Source organism: Felis catus, chromosome B2, assembly GCF_018350175.1.
Source record: "Felis catus isolate Fca126 chromosome B2, F.catus_Fca126_mat1.0, whole genome shotgun sequence".
In the NCBI taxonomy this organism is placed as follows: Eukaryota; Metazoa; Chordata; class Mammalia; order Carnivora; family Felidae; genus Felis; species Felis catus.
This window is the reverse complement of record NC_058372.1, coordinates 47,460,996-47,471,013: the sequence shown is the minus strand read 5'-3', so window position 1 is coordinate 47,471,013 and position 10,018 is coordinate 47,460,996. Positions and strand designations below refer to the sequence as shown.

The 10,018-nt window shown below is 37.2% G+C and overlaps 1 pseudogene; it reads right to left on the bottom strand.

Moving 5' to 3' along the window:
- Positions 1-3,815: 3,815 nt before the first annotated feature.
- Positions 3,816-4,676, bottom strand: LOC101094348 (annotated as a pseudogene).
- Positions 4,677-10,018: the final 5,342 nt, after the last annotated feature.

Here is a 10,018-nt window from a genome sequence, read left to right as displayed (position 1 = left end):
TATAAGGGAGAAAATGAGACTTTTGCAATAGGGGGAGAGACCAGAACTAAGTCAATTCAATTACACTGAAGCAGAGGGCTGTAGGATTTTTAAGGGCTGGGGTGAACTAGAAGAAAAGTACTGGACAAGATTGGGGGGATGTCATAAACCATCTCTGTTTGCTAATTAGTTTTTTTTTCAAAGTAAAAATAAACTTCTCACATCTTTATCACAGAAAGTAGTTTTATAACTTGGAGCAAGGCACCCCACCACAATTAAGCTCCTACCTCTCACAGAAATAGGGAGATAGGGGTGTTATCTCTTTGAAATGATTAAAAATAATTCTGGTAAGAAAATGAATCTTTGTTATCTAGGCACATTATATAGAAGGTAAAGAATAATCTTTCCTAATGGAGAGGAAGGCATTAACCAATAAAACAAAAGAGGAAGCTCGTTGGAACTGAGCAAACTTTGTAAAAGCATTTATCTATATCATTGCTTCTACTCAGATTCAGGTGTGATAGAATAGTTTTGCCTTTCTTTGTATGTTAATTGCTCTATATGCTTTCATATTTTAGAAAAAACTGAAGCTTTAAGGTAAAAGTATTCTATTTCTCCTTGAAAAAAGAACGTATACACGTCAGTGTTGTTCCTCATATAAACTTCATGAACAATACTATTTATAACTTCTAATCAAAATATCCTAACTTCTACTGTACAGAGAAAAACATGGAAAGTAGGTAAATGAGAATTGTCACACAAAAACATGTTAAGAGATTAACTGAATACATGTAACTGTCAATGTTGAATTTTATCTGAGCACCATCTTCCTGGAAAACAACAATACAAGAACCACCCCTCCCCACTCTGTGTGTTCTGAGAGGAGGCTAATCACAAAGGACCATCCTGCTTTCACATATTTAGAGATAAGACACTTTTCCCCCTTGCTCACAACTCTCATAATACTTATGACTCCTTTGTTTACTTGCCTCTGTAAAACCCCAGACTCATCCTTTTCTTTGAGATTTTCCTCATTCTTCTCTCCCTATTGCAATAGAGTGAATAAAATTAACTCTTTAATTTATCTGTGCATTTGCCTGTCACATAGTCATGTACATCCCTTTTATAATAATTTGTTCATGATTTTGGGGGGTAGGAAGACATTTCCTACTCACACAACGAAAGTCAATGTTCTTCTTGATTATAGACACAGACTCAAGTGTATAAATACACATATAGAGCTTACAGCTGCAATTCTGTAACTTCAACCTCGGGTCACAAGTAAACAAACAAAAACTCTCACATTCCTTCACTAGAAGGCATGAAATTATTCATTTATCTGAGCTTGCAAATAGACATATAAATGAAAATGACTAACAAACTGGAGTCTCCATCATGTCCCACCTAGTGGAGACCAGATTTCTATCCTCCATCAACCAAGAACACCAGACAATAAAACTGAATTTTCAATTATTGTTACCACCCACCAATGGGGAATAATTTACTGGTTGTGCATGAATCAGAAACAACAACAACAACAACAACAAAAAAAAACAAAAACAAAAACATCAGAAGAGGGGAGGGAGAAAGCAACAGTAAAAAGAGAGTCAGAAGCATTAAAATTTCTTTGCAGTTTGGAATTCACTTTGGAAAACAAGAGAAGCCATACCTGGACTTAAGCATCCCATGAGATACCCTTCTCCATCAACATGGTTTACCTGACCCTGACAGGTAAACCCCTGGGTATCTAAAAGATAAGCCACTCTGATGTGTGATTACTCTATGGTCAAGTTTACCAGTGGCTAAGCCCCGCCCTTACATACTGGCTTCCAGTTAGCGTCTGAAGGGTTTCATTCTCCAATATGAGCTGACAGCCGTAGATCAGCAAATATTTTGAGCATAAAAATAAAAGGTACCAACGCCAACAAACAGGGAAAGTAATTATAAAGTAAAAAGAGCCAATTCAGTTTACAGTTTAAAAAAAAATGGTGAAAAATGACTACATGTTATGTAAACATGCTCCTTGTGTTATCTCATCCACCCTTACCAGAAGCAGCTTTGAAATGATTTACTCAACAAACGCAAAGGCAGAGATTTCCAAATGAGGTTTACGAGGTTACAGAGGCAAATGCAAAAAAGAGGTAGGCAGGTCCAAATTTTGAGGGAAGTGATTTTTTAACTAAGAATATAAAATGTTTCATAAAAGCTATGAAGAATCACTGGGGGATCCTGTATAGGATATCATAACGCATAAAGCGGGTTCACAAGTATTGACATTATTGAAGCATAACACATTGTATGTTTGCTTTGTGATTTTCTGATGCTTATCCTGAGCTTAAAATAAGTCACTTATTTTAAATAATGCTTAAAATAAGTCACAATTTGCCTGTAAGTATTTTTTGTAAAAGTTAGAGCCCATCATTTTTGTTTGTTTGTTTTTTTACTTTGAAAACACTCAAGTCATTTTTAACATGGTTTTCCAGCGATGAAGAAATTAGGTAACTAAAAAAAAACAAACAAACCAAAAAAAAAAAAAAAAACAAAGAAATGTAAAACAGTTATTTCCTTTTCTAAGTATATAAATATAGTGGCTTTAATATAAAATCACATGTTAGAAGGAAGGGCCCATTTGTAAGGGTACTGAATTTTTCTCATGGGAAAATAGGACAGTGTCTGTATATTAGTGCTTTAAAAACTCCTGAGAGAGAGACAGAAACTCAAGACTCTTTCTAGAGAAGTCTTCCAACTGTTCAACTATAATTATTTCTTCTAAGAAAACCAGGCAGAATTCAGGATGGCTTTGTCCAACAGGAATCTAAAACACAACCTCTCTTAATGTACATATAGAAAATATATGTGCTAACCAATTTGGAAAAAAATCAAAGTCCTGGTTGTAGGATTTCTCAAATTGTTATTATTTTTTTTTTTTCAAAATGGATTCAATTATGCAAGGTTGAGTATCTCAGGCTGCTGCTTACATCATTGATCCCTTTGAGGACCAGTCAGGGTGGTTTATGTTCCATTGGAAAGGTAGAGGCACCTGCTTCTTTAGCAGGGAACTAAGAGATGAGATCCCATACTTGCCATCTGAAGAATTCCTTAAAGTTGGAATATTTGGGTAACGTGAACCAAGGCTGCCCCTTAATGTTCCATTTCTGAAAGTCACACTTTAAGTTAAAAGTTCTGTTCTGCTGTCTCTCTCTGTCTCAAAAATAAATAAACGTTAAAAAAATAAATAAAAAAAGGGGGCGCCTGGGTGGCTCAGTCGGGTTAAGCGGCCGACTTGGGCTCAGGTCATTATCTCGCGGTCCGTGAGTTCAAGCCCCGCATCGGGCTCTGTGCTGACAGCACAGAGCCTGGAGCCTGTTTCAGATTCTGTGTCTCCCTCTCTCTGACCCTCCCCCGTTCATGCTCTGTCTCTCTCTATCTCAAAAATAAATACACGTTAAAAAAAATAAATAAGGGGCGCCTGGGTGGCGCACTCGGTTAGGCATCCGACTTCAGCCAGGTCACGATCTCGCGGTCCTTGAGTTCGAGCCCCGCATCAGGCTCTGGGCTGATGGCTCGGAGCCTGGAGCCTGTTTCCAATTCTGTGTCTCCCTCTCTCTCTGCCCCTCCCCCGTTCATGCTCTGTCTCTCTCTGTCCCAAAAATAAATAAATAAATAAATAAAATAAATAAATAAATAAAAATAAAAATAAATAAATAAAAAGTTCTGTTCTGAAAAATCTCCATATATCAACAGATCATAGTATCATGGTATCTTTTTTAAAAAGAAGAGGGGGAAAAAAACAGTTCTTCATAGGAGGGGGGTTTTGCTGTTGTCTTTTTGGTATCTTAAATGTCAATGATCACGAAGACTTCTGGCTTCCCTTCATTATAGACTTGCATCGCCAAGTAGGTTATTGCTTTGATTTCAGTTCCCTGAGGCTACGTGAACAATGAAAATTCTTCTCCTCACCCAATTGACTGTAATCTGAAATTTCTTTGATCGTATGAAGTGCCTTCACTTCCCAGGGTATGAAGAATTCATCAGCACCTAAAGCCACTCATCCAAAAAGTGAATCAGAAGAGACTGTAAGTCATCTCCTTGGTTTTCTCTTTCTAGAGTTTGGACAGGCTCCACAGTCCCAGTATCTGTTATGTAACCAAACATGGCCATTGCACATTGCTCAAATGCTTCCTCCAGAGTATCTCTGAATGCATGTAATGGGACATCTGCTGTAGGATCCATACACTTGTACTTCCCAATGACTGGAAGATACTTGGCCTTGATTGTCTTCTATTCTTCTGTCAAATTATAATCTCGAATATCTTCCTCTTCCTGTACCATAATTGCAGCATTGTACACTCTCTTTAGCCCACTATTTTCATCTAGATTCTGGATTTTGAAGATCTAGGTAGTACTGATACTTGTGCTATGTAACCCATATGGAATAGCCTGTCCATTTGTCAGGCTTGGTGAAGGCTGAGGGAAGAGGGGTATCTGGGGAAGTACAGGGAGTAATAAATAATTCTGTAAAGGTCAAACAGCAAGAAGTGAACTAGAAAGGGCTCAGATCAGGGCAGAACTAGAAAGGGCAGAAAAACTGGAAGAATGTTTTTCTTACATTTATATTAAAAATTAAAATTCACTAGTCTTTGAAGTTTATCATTTACGGTTTGAATTTTTCTGGCAGAACACAAAGAACAAATTCAATACTTCTGAGTGTTTCCCATTTTCTGAAATGAATTGGGTTTATTAAAAAAATAATTTATAGCACTGAGCAGTACTATTTTCCTTAAGAAACAATATATTTTTTTAGCTCTTATATTATTTGGAGTTGCCAGGTTTATTTTTCAATAACTGCTAAAAATAATAAGATGATCTGTGATTAGTAGTAAAATGTGTACATTAGTTTCTGGTTTGCTAAAGCTCTATCATTGACTAGAAGTTTGTCCCCTCATTCGCTTATTTTTTTCCTAACAGCACAACTTTGGGACTGTGGAGAAATGCTAAAAATTCAACATGGCATATTGTTCAAGTAGAAAATTTGTGGAGCATATCTTCCAACTTGTTTATTTTAAAAATAAGAAAACAAAAGTCTATCTTGGCTAATTCAGAGAAAAGTCATAAATAGGTATCTGCTTTGGCTATTGATCTAACAGTCTTTATGTTAGTGGCTCACATGAATGGTTTGGTTCAGAGAAATGAAACTATTTAGAGAAATGAAGTCTGGAGATCAAGTGAGTTGCCAAATTTACATTTGGTCAACTGTGTCTACTAAGCTTTATTTATTTTATTTATTTTTTTAAATTTTTTTTTCAACGTTGGGGGCTTATTCCCCAAGATATCTCAGTCGTTTCCCTGGAATGCTTTCCCTCCCCTCCCCACTTTTTTTTTTCAACGTTTATTTATTTTTGGGACAGAGAGAGACAGAGCATGAACAGAGGAGGGGCAGAGAGAGAGGGAGACACAGAATCGGAAACAGGCTCCAGGCTCTGAGCCATCAGCCCAGAGCCCGACGCGGGGCTCGAACTCACAGACCGCGAGATCGTGACCTGGCTGAAGTCGGACGCTTAACCGACTGCGCCACCCAGGCGCCCCTCTACTAAGCTTTAAAAACAACTTTAAATCTTCCATCTACTATTACTATAATTTCATTACAGATAAAAATGTTAACACCAACAGCACACATCAGCCATGTTAGAAAAAAGAACACTCTTTTATATTTAACATAACTTATTTCTGTGAAGGCCTCAATACATTGTCCTTACTTGTTTCTCATTTTGCTGTTGAGTAGTGTAAATTTCACACTGAAATATCACAAGTCCGAGCACACCCATTTAGGAATCATTTTAAGTGGAGTATTACCTGCATAGAGAAAACAGCTTAGCTAGAGTACATAGAAGTTTCAAGTTCATTGCTTTAGGATGCTCTCAAAATTTCATGGTAATCTACTTCCAGTTCATATACCTCAACATGGATTATCACCCTGTCTTATCGACCTCTTGTGTCACATTCTTCTTTTTGTCCTCATTACTGTATCTGTTTCCCGAAGCCATGAAGTCATTGTAATGCAGTCTCCATTCTCAGAGGGCAATTGTTTTGTTCATAACTATGTCTTCATCATTTTCTACAGAATTGGCATTCACACCTGGCACAGAATTAGCATTCAATCAATGTCCATTAAATGAATGAGTGCATCATGTTGGAAGACACCAAATCCTGTTTAATGTAATAAATACACCTGTGTCATGTTTACTTACTTATTCATGGTATTTAATCATCATTTGAAACTAAACTTTCCTGTATTTTTCTTCATACCTTTCTTCTTTCAGGTTGTATGACCTCTAATGGATACTAGATTTATAGTAATGATGATGATAAAAATAACTAGTATTTGGTGTTTGAAACTGATCAAGATGCTTCAGACGCATTAGAATAATGTAATCACTAGAGAAACCCTGAGAGGTGGGTATTATGATTACCTGTGTATAGAAATGAGGAAATTAGAGCAAAGGTATGTTAAGTGGCAATTATCCTAGTGAGAAGCAGCCACAGGAATCAAACCCGGGCATCCTCACTCCAGTTTACTTCTCAGCCATTCTATCCTACAGGCTTTCACACCTGTATTTGCTTCTGGTAACCCTTTAATTTCAGATTGAGCTATTGCCTTTAACTCTTCTTCTTCCCAAACTTTTGTTTTTTGGCAGAATTAGGCTCTTCTCCACCTGATTCTTAACACAGCCTTACTGATTTCTGTCACTCACCTGGTAAACTTTGCAATATTCTTCACCAACTCAACTGATAAACATTTGCTTCATGTCCCATTTTAGTTCCCATTCCACGTTAACAAGAGATACATTTGGTATACAGTTTGAGGCACAGTAAAAGAATGGATGTTCTGTATGTTTGAGGCAGAGATGATTTTGTTGTTGGGAACCCAAACTAAAGTTTACACAAACTACCTTAAGTGCACACTGGGAATTGATTTGAAGCAGAAAATAATTCTCTTTATAACCCAAGGACAGGAAATATGGCTGGGTATCACAAGGAACTAAAGTTGAGAAATTAAAACACACATATTTGTATAATTGTCTATATATCAAGAACCTTTCCAGAACTTCATTTCAGGTTGAGTTGGCCAAGGTCAGGGGTGTTTATTCCCTCATCTCCCTCTAAGAAAGGTTTTCATGAGTTGTCTGTGTTCCTATACCCAAGGCCACAGCTTCCTATTAAGATAGCCCTTTCCCCATGGCTCTCTTTCTCACTTTCCAGCTTCCTATAACTCCACTTTCCCCTCATGAATTCAGGCTAGATGTGATAAATTTACTTACTATTACTGGTTATTGCATTGTTCATAGTGGTCTCTTTACCCCTTCCCCCCCCACCACCACCTGCAGAAATTCTCTTTATTAAACTCTTTTCAAATTACCCTACTTGAGAATGCCTTGTTTCCTGTTGGTCCCCTGACTGGTACAAATTAATGATATCTAAATCTCTATAGTAATCTTTTAGAACGATTCAGATGATTTTGGCACTTTGCATTGCTTAGGAATTTTGGGAAGGGGTTATGAGTGCATTTTATATGTTCTTCCTCTGCCATTTATGTTTTAGGCAAAATGTTTAAACACTTTGACTTCTGAGAAAGAAGGGACAGACTTTTATACCTCCAGCTTCCTCCTAATATCTTCCTGAAAACTGGAGGGAAATTACAAACCTTTAAGCTGGAGATAGAAAAACTGGATATAGAGTTAAAAAGGGGATGGGATTAGGGGTTTATAACAGTTACCTCCAAGATGGCTCCAACAATCCTTGCCTCCTGTTTTGTTTTGTTTTGAGATTTATAAAAGATATTTACACACACATACACACACACACACACATACAGACATACACACACACATATATATTTATGGAGAATTGACACACATGATTATGGAAGCTGAGAAGTCTCATAATCTGCCATCTGCAGGCCAGAAATTTGAGAAAGCTGGTGGTGTAGTTCCAGTCTAAGTCTATAGACCTAAGGACCAGGAGTCCTGGTCATAAAAGTCCCAGTTTGAGGGCAGGAGAAGACTCATGTCCCAGCTCACCAGTCGCTTGCCTCCTGTTATTTATCTTCTTGTGTGATCTCCTTAACTGAATTAGGGCTAGTTTCTGAGACCAGTAGAATACTATAGTGTATGACTTCCAAATCTATGTCACACAAGTTATGGCAGCCTTTCCCTATAATTCTGAATCCCTTGTTAGAAGTAAATAGCTGCAGTATTTTAAGGACTTTCAAGCATCACCAGTGGAGAGGCCAATCAGGAGAACAAATAAAGGTTCCCACCAACAAACAAAACCAACTTGTAAGTCTATGAATGAGTCAACTTGGAAGCAGTTAAGTCATCAGAGACATAAATGCCTGCAGCCTGCAGATAATTGCATCTGACTACAATTAATGAGGAACTCTAAACTAAAACTGCTCAGTTAATCTGTTCCCAAATTCCTAACCCCCAGAAATCGTGAGAGGTAGTATGTATTGTTTTAAGTCACTTACCTTTGGGATAATTCATCACAAAAAGCAAAGAACTAAAATAAAGCTGAATAGAACAATGTATACTGACTTTCATTCCAGATTATGGAAGTCAGGAGGACAGAATATGTGACCCCAAAACGTGCCACTTTGTCATGTGGTTTTGAACTGAAGGCAATTAAGACCCATTAGGCTCAGGAAAACCTTTTCTCTCTCTTAACTGCCTGAAAGAACTTAGGTAGGCGATCTATAGCAGGAAGAGAGCTATTACCTTAGATAAATTTTTATATCAGAAAGAGTTATTTGCATGGGCAGGGCAAACATCTGTTTACCAAACATTTGCTTTTGTCATCTTCCTGTGAATTGTCTTCTTTCCCTTTGAAGCCCCAGACTCCTACTCCCTTGTCCAAGGAGCTCAGGAAGGAATATAAAACCTCAATTGCCTATGAGTCTCATATTTTTATGGGGCTCCAGTACATATGAAATTTGTTTTGTTCTTGTTAATATGTCTTATATCAATGTAATTATTAGACCAGCCAAAGATGCTAGAAGGGAAAAAGGGAAAAGTCTTCCACCCCTACAAGAGCTATAAATTATAGAACAAGAAGGGGAAATTTTCAAAGGGCTGTGACATCCAGGAGGTTTATTAGAATCAAATTCAAAAAATTAATTTGACTTTATTCTGTGTGACAAATATTTGGATTTCACTGTGTCTAGAAAATTTTAAATGGGTGGGCCCACGTTTCCAGGCAAGTCTAGAGTCGTTGAGTCCTTGCAACATAAAAGACTGAAGCATAAATACAATTTTCCTGAGTGATGTGAACAAGTGATTTGCCTCAAATGGGTCTTTAGTAGGTAAGAGTTCAACCTTGGGGGAAGAGAAGAGAGAGGAGATCGGGGCCAATAGAAAATGGGAGTGAAGTCTTTGAATTGGAATTGTGTGTGTGTGTGTATGTGTGTGTAGTGCAGTCAAAAAAGGCATACATGGAAGATATTATGAGGTTGACTCTTGCCCTCAGGTGTTACATCCATAATGTGTGTATCTGTTCTTGTGCAAGCACCATTTTCAAGTCATGTTTAACACATAGATCCTTGTTTCTTACTTTTCTGCAGTTATATGTTGTTTTTAAAGAAAATAATTGATTTTTTATAGTTTTTTTTAAATGCATATATTTGAATCAACATTATGTGCTTACAAACACATTAGTCTTCATCTATCTCTTGAGGGTTTTCTGGGATAGTTCCAATTAAAAATATTCCATCATGTTGTTATATCATATGTTAGACCAATGTGTCTTGATTTTTTGTTTTAGAAAAAAAGTCACTGCAGATCATTTCTTACTATGCTGAGAAGCTTAAACAGAAAAAGAACAATGTATGAAAATAGGAGAGATGTGAGCAGAAGCAGCCAACTGGCATCCATGTTTGGGGCTCACATGCAAATCAAGTTATTCTTTGCTTTCCAACACTTCCCAAATTCCTTTAAAACCATATTTGAAGCTGGATAGCAACTCTATATGAAGACATCAGTGATAT